Here is a 16,756-nt window from a genome sequence, read left to right on the forward strand (position 1 = left end):
AAAAACAAGCAATTTACTATATTTAGCTGCTAGGAGCTTAGGGTCAAATTTGTTTTTGTTCCCTGGCCTTTATACTGACTATTTTGTCTGTCTAAAAGTTTCTTTCCCATACAGGCAGGGTGTGGTGGCTCATGCCTGTAATCCCAGCACTTTGGGTGGCCAAGGTGGGTCTATCGCTTGAGCCCAGGAGTTTGAGACCAGTCTGTGCAACATGGTGAGACCCTGACTCTACTAAGAAAACAAAACAAAAATTAGCTAGTTGGTGGTGCATGCCTGTAATCCCAGCTACTTGGGAGGCTGAGGCACAAGAATCACTCAAACCTGGGAGGCAGAAGTTACAGTAAGCTGAGATTGTGCCACTGCACTCCAGCCTGGAGTCTCAAAAATAAAATAAAATAAAATAAATAGAATAGAATAAAAGTTTCTTTCCCCAAATCTCTGCAAGAGTGTATTTTTATCACTGAAGTCTCTGTTCACCTTTTTTGGGAGTCCCTCCCTGACCATCCAACCTAAAGCGATGTAGGTGAGGAAATACTTTTCTTCTACCCTCTTAAATTCTGTGACTAGGACCTGTGAATTGTACAGACAAAAGACATACTAACAAAAGAAAAAGCACACAAATTTTACTTGAGGTTAATATTTTTATGTGTCATGGGCGGCTTTGTAGGAAGAAAGAAGTAAAAACCTCAAAGTAGCAGTTAGACCTAGGGGTTTATATAACATTTTAACAAAGGTCATAAATTGTGGAGATATGACAAAGCCAAAGTAAAAGAGTTTAGGGTTGGGGAAAGAAATTGTGGAAAAGTGACTAGGAAATACATGGGAGAAGCTAATGGAAGATAAGGGTTATTTTTGTAAGATTTGTTTGTGTTGATTCATCTCTGTGTCAACTCCCTGTCTCTGATGATGAGAATATTCCCTTCTTGGTGATACAGGGAGGGCGCTTTTCTCATGGTAAATTTACACTCTGCTTTTAAGTAAAGAAGGAAAAGGCAGAGAGCCCTTCCTGCATCTGCTATTGAGCATCTCCAACTCAAAATAATCAATATCCCAAAGTGGCATATTTAGGGATGGCGTGTTCTGATCCCCCTCAGTGGCTTTCATACCACCTATTACTCTATGAAATTATACTACTTTATTCTATTTTTGGCTTTTGCTGTCATTTGAATATAATTCTCCTTGGGGAAAAAGACTTAGCATTTAAGCAATGCCTGGTATACAGCTATTCTGCTCAATGACTATTTATTGAATGACTTTAAAATATCCAGTGAATAAATACAACTATATTGATCCTTATGACATACTTGATTTTACAATTCTGTCATTCTCACTTTTCCACTATGTAATGGTAGTTAACTTTCAGTTAATTTCTTTACATTCTTTTTCTGTAAAGAAAGATTATAAATAAATAAATTTAATTAAAGAAGAGAATAGAAAGAGTTTCCTGGCCAAGAAAAATAGGATCTCTTTTTAAATGAATTTATTCAACAAATATTTGCTAGGTATTCATATGTGCCAGGTATGACTAGGTCCTAAGAATGTTTTTTTTTTTAAATATCAGAAGCACACCCAGCCCATTGAGTGAGACAGGTTGTGAACAAATTATTGCAGTAATGTAACAAGGGCCTGAAGTATACTGCAAATTGGGTTTCCGACTTGCAAATTCCAAAACAGAGATTCGGGTGGAGGAGAGTTATTAGGCAACATTCTTGTGACCACCACCTGGGGAAGAAAAGGGAAGGACATAAGCCTGGGCACAGGGAGAGGCCGAGCTGTGATGTGGTCTCATGGAAAGCTTTGGCCAACTCTGAGGGGAGTTCTGAAGACGGATGATTTTTTGGAGTTGTCCCCAGTGTTGTGAAGGACCTGGGCCCTTGTGTCACACTATACGTTTGGGGATGTGGTTATCTTGGGAAAGGGCATGGCCTGAGAGGTGCTTTCATCTGAGATAATTCCGAAAGAGGGCATATCTGCTGGTTGCACTCCCAGCAGCTGAGATAATAATTTATGCCTTCCTTTAAGGGGAACTGGTGCTAACATGGCATCCACCACATATTAAGTGGTTATTATTATTAGAGACACAAATAAAGCAGTATAGGAGCTGTATAAGAAAGCTTAATTGCACCTCCAAAATGCCAAAGAAAATACATTGAAATCTGAATCTTGAAAGCCAACTAGGACTTTTAGGGGCAGAAGCCATTCCAGGCAGAGGGATTATGCTGGTCCTCATACATGGAACAAGGTAATAATACTAGTTTTTGTATTTAGGGATTTCTAAATGGAAGAGCAGGTACAAACACCAGCTGAACATCTGTAGTAGGCACTTAGGTGCAGTACGTCATTTCATGCTCTTAGCAACCTTGCAAATAAGTTATTGCCATATATTTATGGATGATAAAACAGAGGTTAAGGGAGGTATAAGCATTCTCCCAGTGGTCACATAGCTATTAATAGCAACTGGTGAAGTCAGAGTTTTCCTGAGCTTTGCTTGGCTCCAAAGTCATTGCTTTTTCAACCATCATGCAGTTTTCCTGTTCTAACCTTAGTTTTTAGTAGTAGTACCTGTTTTGTAGTTTGCTTTTAAGAAATCAACTGATTTTAATAAACTTTTGAACAATACTCACAAGTATCAAGAGAACCGTAAGTTCTGCCAATACATTCATCGGCAATCTTGAAGTGAACAGTGACCAACAAGTATTTTTCAGTAGCTGTGTTATTTTATGCCTCTCAACAAAATGTTCTCTGTGCTTGGAAATTAGAAAGATATGTACTTGCATTGAATAAGGTCCATACTTCACAGAATCACTAGAATATTCTACTGTAAAAATACAAAACTGATTATCTGAATTATCTAGTCTTTGAAAACTCCTTGTCATCACTAACTACAGAGTACTTACCTGGATTAGGATACTTGGTGAAAAACTGGGTCAGAGTGTCAAACTACATGGCTCCTTTGCTTAACACTCCTCATTGCTTTTCATTTTTCTATAGCTAACAGCAGTAACCAAAGAGGGGAATATATAAACCCCAGGAGATTTTACAGACAATCTATTGTGTGAAGAAAAAAATAGGTTTGTTTTTCAGTATTGCTCTTTGAAAATATTTATTGTTGTATATGCTTCATAATATGTATGATACATTAATACTATATGTATATTAGAGGTGTATACATAGAACAGTTTAACTGACACAATAAAAACATTTGCAGTAAAATTCTGACACGCTACTACATGGATGATCATCAAAGATATTGTGCTAACTAAAATAAGCTAGTCACAAAAGGACAAACGCTATATGATTCTACTTATATGAGGTACATAGAGTAGTCAAATTCATAGGGACAAAAAGTAGAATGGTGATTTCCAGGGGCTGGGGGAAGGAGGAAATGGGGAATTATTGTTTAATGGGTAGAGTTTCAATTTGGGAAGATGAAAAAGTTCTAATGATTGCACAATAATGTGAATGTATTTAATGATACTGAACTGTTTACTTAAAAGTAGTTAACATGGTAAATTTTATGTCCTGCATATTTTACCACAATAAAAAATAATAAAAAAGTTTGGCGGCCCTTGGTTTACAATATTAAAATGGAATGTAAGGCTTTTCCCAATTTGACTCTATCTCATCTCTGGTCTGGAGGACGATGTTACTTTTGTCAATGAAAAGAGTCAAACTCTGTGAAATATTTGAAGATATTTATTCTGAGCCAAATATGAGTGGCCAATGGCCTGTGACATAGCCCACTGGAGATCCCGAGAACATGTGCCCAAGGTGGTCAGCCTACAACTTGGTTTTATACATTTTAAGCTTGGGTCAGGAAAGGTGGACACTCATCTTCTGCTAAAGACTTTAAATAAAAACATTTTCTGAAGTACCCATTTATTTAACTCCTCATTGCTCTGTCTGTGCTTGCTGATCACTGTCGGAGCCTGTAAATTCAAACCAATACCACTTCAGTATTTTTCAAGCCAGGTAAGCTTTGTTTAATTCCTTTTTGAAATCCACTAATCTACTTTCTGCGCCAATTAGCAGTCAGAGGAAATAAATCACATGCCCTTCCAGTGAAGATAAAATATTCCCAGCCCCAGTATTTGAGCTTTCAAATTCAGAGTTGCGGAGGGTCTGTTCCTCCACATTTTCACTTAATACCTCACTGGCTCCCCTCCAAACCCTGTCTGACATGCAATTATTTTCAGCCTATTTCACAGAAGGCTGCTCCATTCATCTTTCTGTGGGTCAGATTTCCATTGAAACTGATTTTAAAAGATAAAAGATTTTACTGTGTGAAACTTATGTTGGTAGGGTTCAGCGCAATGCTAAGCCAAGGTTTTTTTTGGGTTTATGGGGGCAGATATGAAATTGGCAGCATGGAGAGGGATGAAAGAACATTTATAATCATATCTGGGGGTTTCATAATGATCTGTCTGGAATAAAACCGTAGATTGAATTATGGGTGGGTGTTTGCACTACCCACCCATACGGGTAGAAAGGGAATTGGACTGATAGAGGCAGGGAGGGAGTGTTGGTCAGAAGTTCTGAACTCAATTTCTGGCTTTGTTACTTAAGGTAGAAGACTTACTCTCTCTAGAAATTAGCTTCCTTTTTTTATATAATGAGATAGAGCTGAGCAGAACTTATAACCTTATCTCCTCTACCTGCTCTTTTCCCGTTGTTCCCTATTTCTTTAAATGGCACCATGACCCAGTTAACAAGTCAGAAATCTGAGAGTCAGCTTTGACTTCTCCTTTACCCTCTGCATTGATTACTCACCAGTTCATGCTAATTTCACCTCCTGAATTTCTCTTGATCTGCTCTGTTCTTTCTATCTTCTTGGCAATTAGACTAAGCTTAACTCCCTCCTTCTTTCCCCTAGTGACTGGACTGTCCAGGCGAAGAGCCACTTCACTACCCACAGGCTTCCTCTTCACCCTCCGCTCTCAAATCTAGTTCTGTGGAGGCCAAAGTGATCTTGCTAAGAGAATCTAATCATGCCCCTCATTTATTAAAAAATTCCTCATTGTAGAGATCTGTCTCCTGAGAATTTCTCTAGACTTGTCCCCTTTTCACAAACTCTATCACTTGTACTTCAGCTGCACTAAGTTGTTTTCGCATCTTTTTTTGCCACCAAGCCTTTAAATATACTATTTCTTTTGCTCGTGACACTTTTGCATTTCTCTTCACCTTGTGCTACCTGTTTCAGATTTCAACTGTGTCACTTCTCCATAGGACTGACGTCCAGGCTGTGCTATGCTTGCATGGGTCACAGGTTATCATAATTATATTTGTACTAACTACAGTTTTAATTTTTTTATTTTTAATTTTTGTGGGTACATAATAGGTGCATATATTTATGGGTTACGTGAGATATTCTGATACAGGCATGCAATGCATAGTAATTCCATCAGGAAAAATAGGGTATCAATCACCTCAAGCATTTATCCTTTGTGTTACAAATAACCCAGTTATACTCTCTTAGATATTTTGAAATGTACAATTAAATTTTTTTTTATTATAGTCACCCTATTGTGTTAGCAAATACTGGGCCTTACTTATTCTTTCTAACTATTTTTTTGTACCCGTTAATCATCCCCCTTTCCTCCACTACGTCCCCCAGACTACCCTTCCCAGCCTCTGGCAGCCATCTTTTTTTTTTTTTTTTTTTTTTTAGAGATGGAGTTTTGCTCTTGTTGCCCAGGCTGGAGTGCAATGGCACGATCTTGGCTCACCGCAACCTCCACCTCCCGGGTTCAAGCGATTCTCCTGCCTCAGCCTCCCGAGTAGCTGGGATTACAGGCATAAGCCACCATGCCCAGCTAATTTTGTATTTTTAGTAGAGACAAGATTTCTCCATGTTGGTCAGGCTGGTCTTGAGCTCCTGATCTTAGGTGATCCTCCTGCCTTGCCTCTGAAAGTGCTGAGATTACGCACCTGGCCTACCATCCTTTTACCATCTATCTTCATGAGTTCAATTGTTTTAATTTTTAGCACCCACAGATAAGTGAGAACATGCAAAGTTTGTCTTTCTGTGCCTGACTTTTTTCATTTAACATAATGGCCTCCAGTTCCATCCATGTTGTTGCCAGTGATGGGATATTATTCTTTTTATGGCTGAATAGTAAGTACTCCATTTACACCAGTTTTTAAATACTGACCAATATTTTAAAATGCAAAGTGATTTGTTCGCAGAATCTTTCTGGAATAATTCTTATCTTTTAAATTTGTCTCATTCAACTCCTAATATAACAGCAGTGCTTTGGCAACTTGACTTTATAAAATTATTTCAAAACATTAAAGCAGTTTTCACAGAAACATACACATGGTATTTTACCCTCATATTTCGTTAATTTATGTAAGTTTAAAGTAATATAATTACAAAGAAGTACAACTGACATAATGAGGTCAGCTGTTGAACACAATTAAGTCTTGAAAAATATGCCCCTTGATTGTTAAGTGGAGAAGTACATAGACGTCAGTTTGTGTATTTTAGGGAGATAATGGAAAATGTTGATTTATCTCATGACTTTAATACCCTGTCTTTACTTCTAGATTATACATATCCTGATGATAAGAGCTGTTGTTTATTCATTATAATATACACAACACAAAGCACAATATCAACTCAAAATCCAACATGTAATTTAAAAAATTAATATTAAATTAGATATAAGGTTTTTTAACTCCAAAGACTATGGAATTTGTAAAATTGTTAACTTACCTTCAAATTCTAATATTCTTTGATTTGTATGTAATTATAAACATATTTGTGTTGTGATGAAATTATATATTAGCTAATGGCCAGGTTCTTGTGTTGTATTATCTTTGTGTTCTCCACAGTCAAATGACTGTGAAAGTTGCTCAATAAGTTTGTATCGAATGGTGTATGTGTGCCTGCCTGGTTGGTTGTTGGAAGTATGAGAATGTTCCAACATTCTTGAAGTATGTCTTTATTAGCAGCATAAGAACAAACTAATACATTTTGCATTTTGTTTATAAAAGAGCATATTCCTGAAAACTATTTTTAGGGTGAGGGCAAGTCTTGTTAAGTAAGGCATTAAACAAAACCTTAAGCTTGGTATATGAAATTATTCACTACAACTATTCTTTACTAAGAGATCAGTAAGATTTCAATACAATTAAGAAAATCTAAATTCAGGATTATTTATTGGTAGCTATTGAAAAATAATATCAGAGGGGAACCTTAATCTAAATAAACAATGACTTAGAATTTTATAAGTAATAATAAGCTGTGTACTTTAGCAGGACACAGCTATTTAATCATCTCCTCGCCCATTAAACTTGTTTGAGAAGCACATTTTCAGTGAATGCTCAGAAACTTATTTGCATTGGTGATTTAGCTTTGGGGTAAATGATTCAGATTTTTAAAATTCAGATGTTATTATATTATGCTAAACAACATGCAAGGGCTATATCCCTAGCTCATTTGAATTTAGCCTGAATAATAGCAGTGCACATTAGGCCTGGTGTTGAACCGACTTTGTAGCAGTCTTTGCTGTTTTTGCTTTTTCCAGCCAAGGAGGGCAATTTCCTGATAGATGGTCAATCTCCCCTCTTGCCCTTGGAACATTTCCAAGGAAAAGAAAAAGAGGGAAAGCAGGTGTAGCCATTCAGAACCAGATACAGAATAATGGCAAGTAAATCATGGTCGTAAAAACAATGACTGACATTTTTTGAGAGGTTTCTGGTGTGTCAGACATTGAATTAAGCAATTTTCATGCTTTATCTCAATTCTCACAACCTCCTAGTAGTGAGCAGTGGTTAACATGCAGGTTCAGGATCCAAACTGGCTCAGGTTTGAATCCTGGCCCGCCACTTTCAGTGGTATGACCTTGGGCAAACTACTTAACCTCTGTGTGTGTCAGCTTCTGCATGTGTAAAAGGAAGGGAATAGATATACATCTTATTGTGTTTTTGTGAAGATTGAAGAGCAAATGCAAAACAAACTCAGTGTTTGCACTAAAAAATGTTAGCTTTTATTATCATTTAATATTACTATTATTCTTTTTCTCCTTCTACAGTGAATCAATTTAGTGAAGCCAAATGACTTCGTCCAGGTCACACAGGAAGTGAGTGTCATTGCCAGAACCGAACTCTATGCCTCCCTGTCCAGCAAAATTCCACTACATAGAACATAATGTACCATGATCACAACAGTTCCAGGCAGGGAGTGAAGGGAGAGAGCCCAGGCTTCGGAGCTAAGCACATACAGTTTGAATCCCAGCTCTTCTGCATATTCTATGAATCACTGAATATATTTACATACATTCACTGTATTCAGTTTCATCTCTAAAATTAGCATAATATCCCCTTTTTAGAGTTGTGAGAAAGATAATAAATAATGCATATTTTGAAAACTGGTAAATAAAAAGTTCTTGAAACTGGTTGCTCTTATCATAGGCTTATCACAATACATTATAATCAAATATAATTGCAGTAATAGTGTATAATGCTTTAATATCAAAAATAATTTGGGGGAATATACAAGTTTATAAACAAAATGCAGTATGTATTAGTCTGTTCTGATGCTGCTGATAAAGACATACCTGAGACTGGATAATTTATAAAGGAAAGAGATTTAATTGACTCAGAGTTCCACAGGGCTGGGGAGGCCCCAGGAAACTTACAATCATGGCAGAAGGGGAAGCAAACACATCCTTCTCATGGCAACAGAAAGGGGAGCTATGAGTGAAGAGGGGGGAAAAGGCCCTTGTAAAACTGTCAGATCTTGTGAGAACTCACTCACTGTCTAAAAACAGCAGCCTAGGGGTAACCATCCTTGTAACCATCCTTACGATTCAATTACCTCCCACCAGGTCCCTCTCATGACACGTAGGGATTATGGGATCTACAATTCAAGATGAGATTTGGGTGGGGACACAGCCAATCCCTATCGTGGTATATATACACAATTGAGTATCATCAGCCTTAAAAGGAAAGGAAATTCTGATAACATGATAAAACATCAATGAACCTTGAGGAAACATGATACAACACAGATGAACCTTGAGTACATTCTGCTAACTGAAATAAGCCAGACACAAAAGAACAAATGCTGTATGACTCTACTTATATGAAGTACATAGCAGTCAAATTCATAGAGACGAAAAGCAGAATGATGGTTGCCAGGGGCTGAAGGGAGGAAGAAATGCATAAGTATTGTTTAATAGGTATAAAATTTGTTTAGAAAGATGAAAACATTCTGGAGATGTTTGGTGGTTATGGTTGTCCAACAATGTGAATGCATTTAATGCCGCTGAACTGCACACTTAAAAATAGTTAACATCATACATTTTATGTCATGTATATTTTACTACAATGAAAAAGTTGGAGAAAAAAGAATATATCCACCTACAGGAGGAAAAATTTGTTATTAAAATTATTGAAATGAGAATTGCAGTCCTAAAATTATTGAAATGAGAATTGCGGTCCTAAAATTAACTCATGCCTCTTCTTTTTTTTTTTTTTTTTTTTTCTTTTGAGACAGAGTCTCACTCTGTCACCCAGGCTGGAGTGCAATGGCGCGATCTTGGCTCACTGCAATCCCCGCCTCGTGGGTTCAAGTGATTCTCCTGCCTCAGCCTCCCAAGTAGCTGGGATTACAGGTGCCCACCACCATGCCCAGCTAATTTTTTGTATTTTTAGTAGAGACGGGTTTCACTGTGTTGGCCAGGCTGGTCTCAAACTCCTGACCTCAGGTGATCTGCCCGTCTCAGCCTCCTAAAGTGCTGGGATTACAGGCGTGAGCCACTGCGCCCTGCCTGCTCATGCCTCTTTGGAAGATTTTTGATATTTTGCGTTGAATTCCTCCAAGAAGTCACTTCAGTCTTTGTATTTCATAATAGTGAGAAGGAGTGCATGACTATTCTTACCCACACATATGTTCCTTTTTGAATTGGCAGATGAGTATTCATCTATGTAGATTCTAACAATACTGTCAGAGGAGAAATAATATTGTTGTGACACCAAGGGAACATTTTTATTATACACATTACCTTGGAATAACATTTTTGCCAGGAAATTTGCTGCAGCATACATATGGTGCTTGATAGAAAGAAGCCAGGTGAAAGTACATTAGTCCTGTGTGTTGCACATGATACATAGTCAAACAGCCTGTGAGAGAGAAGGATGTCATTAACTGTGAAGGTCATTCCATCATCAGCATAATGTTTGGAACAAAGACGTATTCAGTTATGCTGTTTACTCTATTTATACTTCAACTCCTCATCTTTATAAACCTACCTTTCTATGTGATTTTTTAAAACTCCCAGAAGACTTTTTTTTTTTAAGAAGAGAAGATCTGTTTTGTTTAAATTGCCTTGCACTCCAAATTCAAATCAAAACTATTATTAATTTTAAAACATGACTTCTTCTGACATTGAGACTTTTCTTTTGTTTTCCAATTACTATATAACTGTTAAAATTTTGGAAAAATATTTTAGTATGCCCAGGAAGCCTTGCTATGTCTATTCTATTTGCATTTGTTTCATAGTCTCATTAGGTTCATTTTCCCCCCAATTTTTCATTTGTGGTAAAATGCACATAACAATATTTACCATCTTAGCCACTTTAAAGTGTACAGTTCCGTGGCATTAAATACATTCATAATGTTCTGCAAACCTCACCACCACCTCCAGCACTCTTTTCATCTTGTAAAGATGAAACTCTATAACTATTAAACAATAACTGTCTCTTCTCCCCCATCCTCAGCCCTTGGCAACCATCTCCACTTTCCATTTCTATGATTTCGACTATTCTAAGTACCTCATACAAGTGGGATCATATGTATTTGCCCTTGTGCCTGGCTTATTTTACTTGCCATAATGTCCTCAAGGTTCATCCAGGTTATAACATATGTCATAATTCCCTTTCTTTTTAAGGCTGAATAATATTCCATTTTCTGAATATTCAACATTTTGCTCATCTATTTATCCATTAATGGATACTTGGGTTGCTTCCGTGCTTTAGCTATTGAGAATAATGCAATCCTACCAAAAATACACAAGAATTCCAATTCCAATTTCTCCACATCCTTGCCAACACTTCTGGCTTATTTTTTTAAATATATATTTTTAAATATATTAGCCATCCTAATGGGTGCAAAGTGGTATCTCACTGTAGTTATGATTTGCTTTTCCCTCATGATTAGTGATGCTGAGCATCTCTTCATATGCTGATGGGCCCTTTGTAAATTTTCTTTGGAGAAAAGTCTATTCAAGTGCTTTGCTCATTTTTTATTCAGGTTGTTTATTTTGTTGTTGTTGCTGTTGTTGTTGAGTTTTGGAGCTCTTTCTACATACTGGATATTAATCTTTTATCAGATATACAAATATTTTCTCCTGTGCTGTAAATTGCTCTTTTATTTTGTTGATAGTGTCTTCTGATGCACAAACTTTAAAATTTTCATAAGTCTAACTTTTCTGTTTCTTCAGAAAAGAAGAAAAAAGCCTGAGCCTTTGTCATATCCAAGAAATTACTGCCAAATTCAATATCATGAAATTTTTGCCCTATGTTTTCCTTTACGAGTTTTATATTTTTAGATTTCTGATCCATTCTGAGTTAAATTTTGTATATGGTGTTAGATAAGGGTCTAACTTCATTCTTTTGCATGCAAATATCCAATTTTTCCAGCACCATTTGTTGAAAAGATTGTCTTTTCCCCATAAAATAGTCTTGGCACCCTTGTAAAATATCATTTGACCATATATGCAAGGATTTATTTCTGGTTCTTTATTCTGTTTCATTAGTCTGTATTTATGCCAGTACCACAATATGTTGATTTACTGTAACTTTGTAGTAAGTTTTGAAATCACGAAGCATGAGTTCCTCCAGCTTTATTCTTCTTTTTCAAGATTATTTTGGCCTATTGTTGTCCCTTGAGATGCCATACAAGTTTTAGGATGGGTTTTTTTTTTTATTTCTGCAAAAAAATTTGGAATTTTGATAAAGATTGCATAGAATCTGTAAATCACTTTGGGTAGTATTGACGTCTTAACAATATTAAGTCTTTCTGTCCACGAACATATCTTCTCATTTATTTATATCTTTAATTTCTTTTAATAATATTTTGTAGTTTTCATTGTACAAATCTTTCTCCTCTTTGGTTAGGTTAATTCATAAGTATTTCATTGTTTTTGATGCTACTGTGAATGGAAACACTTTCTTAATATTTTTTCAGATTGTTCATTGCTACTGTATAGAAGAAATGCACCTGATTTTTGTGTGTTGACTTTATATTCTGCTACTTTACTGAATTTATTAGTTCCAACAGTTTTTGGGGTGAACATTTAATTTTCCACACATGAGATCACATAATTTTAGAACAGAGAGAATTTTACTTCTTTTTTTCCCACTTTGGATGCTTTTATCTCTTTTTCTTGCCTAATTGCGCCAGCTAGAATTTTCAGTATTATGTTGAAAAGAAGTGGCAAAGCCTGGGTGCGGTGGCTCATGCCTGTAATCCCAGCACTTTGGGAGGCCGAGGTGGGTGGATCCCGGGGTCAGGAGTTCGAGACCAGCCTGACCAACATAGTGAAACCCCATTTCTACTAAAGATATATAAAAAAAAAAAAATTAGCCAGGCATGGTTGTAGGCACCTGTAATCCCAGCTACTCAGAGGCTGAGGCAGGAAAATCGCTTGACCCCAGGTGGCAGAGGTTGTAGTGAGCTGAGATGGTGCCATTGCACTCCCACCTGGGCGACAGGGCAAGACTCCATCTCAAAAAAAAAAAAAAAAAGAAGTGGCAAGAGCAGGCATCCTTATCTTGTTTCTGATCTTAGAAGAGAAGCCTTCAGTCTTTCACCGTTGAGTATGATGTTTGCTGTTAATTTTTTATATATGGTTTTTATTATGTTAAGGCAGTTCCTTTCTATCCCTTGTTTGTTGGATTAAAAAAGTTTTTTATTTCAATAGCTTTTGGGGTACAAGTTGTTTTTGGTTACATAGATTGATTATATAGTAGTGAATTCTGACTTTTTAGTGCACCTATCACCTGAGTAATGTATGTTGTACCCAATATGTTGTTTTGTATCCCATACAGAATAATGGTGTCCAGCTCCATCCAGGTTGCTGCAAAACACATTATTTCATTCTTTTTTATGGCTATATTCCGTAGCACATATATATACACACACACACATATATAGCATATATATGTACACACACACACACACACACATATATATATACACACACACACACATTCACCATATTTTTTGTATCCACTCATTGGTCAGTGGGCACTTAGGTTGGCTTCATATCTTTGCAATTGTGAATCATACTGCAATAAACGTACAAGTACATGTGTCTTTTTCATATAATGACTTCTTTCCTTTGGGTAGATATCCATTAGTGGGATGGCTGGATCGAATGGTAGATCTACTTCTAGTTCTTTAAGGAATCTCCATACTATTTTTCATAGAGGTTGTACTCATTTACATCCCCACCAGCAGAGTAGAAAAGCATGCTCCTTTCATCACATCCACATCAACATCTATCATTTTTTGACTTTTTGATAATGGCCATTCTTACTGGAGTAAGATGATATCCCATTGTGGCTTTAATTTGCATTTCCCTAACAATTAGTGATGTTGAGCATTTTTTCATGTTTGTGGGTCATTTGTATATTTTGTTTTGAGAAACGTCTACTTATGTCCTTTGCCCACTTTTTGATGGGGTTATTTGTTTTTTCCTTAATTTGTTTGAGTTCCTTGTAGATTCTGGATATTAGTCCTTTTTCAGAGACATAGTTTAAAAATATTTTCTCCACTCTGGATTATCTGTTTATTCTGATGATTATTTCTTCTGCTGTGCAGAGGCTTTTTAGTTTAATCAGGTCTCATTTATTTATTTTTGCTTTTTTTCCATTTGCTTTTAGGGTTTTAGTCATAAATACTTTGCATAGGCCAATGTCCAGAAGAGTTTTTTCAAAGTTGTCTTCTAGAATTTTTATGTTTTCAGTCCTAGATTTAAGTCTTTGATCCATCTTGAGTTTATTTTTGTATAAGGTGAGAGATAGGGATCCAGTTTCATTCTTCTACATGTGGATATCTAGTTTTCCCAGCATCATTTATTAAATAGAGTTTCCTTTTCCCAATTTATGTTTTTGTATGCTTTGTTGAAGATCAACTGTTTATAAGCATTTGACTCTATTTCTGGGTTCTCTATTCTGTTCCCTTAGTTTATCTGCCTCCTTTTGAGAGTACCATGTTGTTTTGGTAACTACAGCCTTGTAGTATAACTTAAAGTCCAGTAATGTGATGTCTCCAGATTTGTTCTTTTTGTTTAGGATCGCTTTAGCTATTTGGGGGCTTTTTTGTTTCCATATGAATTTTAGGATTGTTTTTGCTAATTCTGTGAAAAATGATTTTGGTATTTTGATGGGAATTGCATTGAATCTGTAGATTGCTTTGGGCAGTATGATCATTTTCACAGTAGTGATTCTTCCAATCCATTAGCATGGAATGTGTTTCCGTTTGTTTGTGTCATCTATGCTTTATTTCAGCAGTGTTTTGTAGTTCTCCTTGTAGAGACTTTTCACCTCCTTGGTTAAGTATATTCTTAGTTATTCAATTTTCTTTCTTTTTTTTTTTTTTTTTGCAGCCATTGTAAAAGGGACTGAGTTCTTTATTTGATTCTCAGCTTGCTCATTGTTTGTGTAAAGCAAGCAGCGCTGCTGATTTGTGTACATTGATTTTGTAACCTGAGACTTTACTGAATTTGTTTATCAAATCTAAGAGTCTTTTGAAGGAAAATTTAGGGTTTCCTAGGTATAGAGTCATGTCACCAGTGAGCAGCAAAGTTTGACTTTCTCTTTTCCAAAGTGGGTCCCCTTATTTCGTTCTCCTACCTGTTTGCTCTGGCTAGGACTTCCAGTACTATGTTGAATAGGAATGGCAAAAGTGGGCATCCTTGTCTTTTTCCAGTTCACAGGAGGAATTCTTTCAACTTTTCTTCCTTCAGTATGATGTTGGGGTTTGTTGAAGGTTTTTATCATAAAGGGATGCTGAATTTTATTCAGTGCTTTTTTCTGCATCTATTGAGATCATATGATTTGTGTTTTTAATTCTGCTTATGTGATGTATCGCATATATTGACTTGTATATGTTTAACCATCTCGGCAACCTGGGGATGAAACGCACTTGATCATGGCGTATGACCTTTTTGATTTGCTGTTAGATTCAGCTAGCTAGTATTTTATTGAGAATTTTGCATCTATGTTCAAAAGAAATATTGGTCTGTAGCTTTCTTTTTTTATTATATCCTTTCCTGATTTTTGTATCAGAGTGATGCTGGCTTCATAGAATGATTTAGGTAGTATTCCCTCTTCCTCTATCTTTTGTAATGGTTTCAGTAGGATCGATGCCAATTTTTCTTTGAATGTCTGATAGAATTCAGCTGTGAATCCATCTGGTCCTGGGTTTGTTGTTGTTGTTGTTGTTGTTGGCAAATCTCTAGTTACTTCTGCCATCTCGCTGCTTATTGTCGGTCTAATCAGGGTTCCTATTTCTTCCTGACTTAATCTAAGAGGGTTGTATGTTTCCAGGAATTTATCCATTTCCTATAGGTTTTCTAGTTTGTGTGCCTAGAAATGTTCATAGTAATCTCAAATCATCTTTTTTTATTTCTGTGGTGTCAGTTGTAATGTCTCAAGTTTCATTTCTAATTGAGCATATTTGAATCTTCTCTCTTTTCTTGGTTAATCTTGCTAATGGTCTATCAATTTTGTTTATCTTTTCAAAGAACCAGCTTTTTGTTTCACTGATCTTTTGTGTTTTTTTGTTTTCATTTCTTTTGGTTCTGCTCTGATTTTTGTTATTCCTCTTCTTCTGCTAGCTTTGGATTTAGTTTGTTCTTTTTTCTCTGGTTCCTTAAGGTGTAACATTAGATTGTCAATTTGTGATCTTTTAGACTTTTTAATGTGGGCATTTAGCACTATAAACTTTCCTTTTAGTGTTCCTTTTGCTGTATCCCAGGGTTTTGATAACTTGTGTCATTACGATCATTTATTTCAAAGAATATTTAAATTTCTATCTTGATTTCATCATTAACCTCAAAATCATTCAGGAGCAGATCATTTGATTTCCATGTGTTCGTATAGCTATGGGGGTTCCTTGTGGAGTTAATTTCTAGTTTTATTCCACTGTGGTCTGAAAGATAGTTGATATTATTTTGACTTCTCAAAATTTATTGAGACTTGTTTTGTGGCCTATCGTATGGTCTGTCTTGGATGATGTTCCATGTGCTGATGAGAAGAATGTATATTCTGCAGTTCTTGAGTAGAATGTTCTATAACATCTGTTAGGTCTATTTGTTATAGAATATAAGTTAAGTCTGTTGTTTCTTTCTTGACTTTCTGTCTTGATGATCTGTGGAGTACTGTCAATGGAGTATTGAATTTTCCCACTATTATTGTGTTGCTGTCTTAGGTCTAGTAGTAATTGTTTTATGAAAATGGGAGCTCCTGTGTAAGGTACATATGAATTTAGGATTATAATATCTTCCTGTTGAAATTATCCTTTTATCATTATAAAATGACCTTTTTGTCTTTTACTGTTGTTGCTTTAAAGTCTGTGTGATCTAAGAATTACTATTCCTGTTCGCTTTGGTTTCCATTTGCATAGAATATCTTTTTCCACTTTTTTTACCATGAATTTATATGAATCTTTACATTTTAGGTAAGTCTCTTGAAGACAGTTGATATTTGGTTTGTGATTTTTTTAATCCATTATGCCAATCTG

General features: G+C 36.0%; 1 protein-coding gene and 1 long non-coding RNA gene across 3 annotated transcripts in view; both read left to right on the forward strand.

The window, feature by feature from the left end:
• ARHGEF38 (Rho guanine nucleotide exchange factor 38) overlaps positions 1-16,756 on the forward strand; it is a 158,141-nt gene that overhangs the window by 40,435 nt on the left and 100,950 nt on the right. The gene's annotated exons all lie outside the window — the stretch shown is intronic.
• Positions 467-8,367, forward strand: LOC103890475 (uncharacterized). The gene is made up of 3 exons (XR_654801.3): positions 467-523; positions 2,179-2,242; positions 8,037-8,367. It is a non-coding gene; the product is annotated as an uncharacterized LOC103890475 (long non-coding RNA).

This window comes from Pongo abelii, chromosome 3, assembly GCF_028885655.2.
Source record: "Pongo abelii isolate AG06213 chromosome 3, NHGRI_mPonAbe1-v2.0_pri, whole genome shotgun sequence".
NCBI classification, from domain to species: domain Eukaryota; kingdom Metazoa; phylum Chordata; class Mammalia; order Primates; family Hominidae; genus Pongo; species Pongo abelii.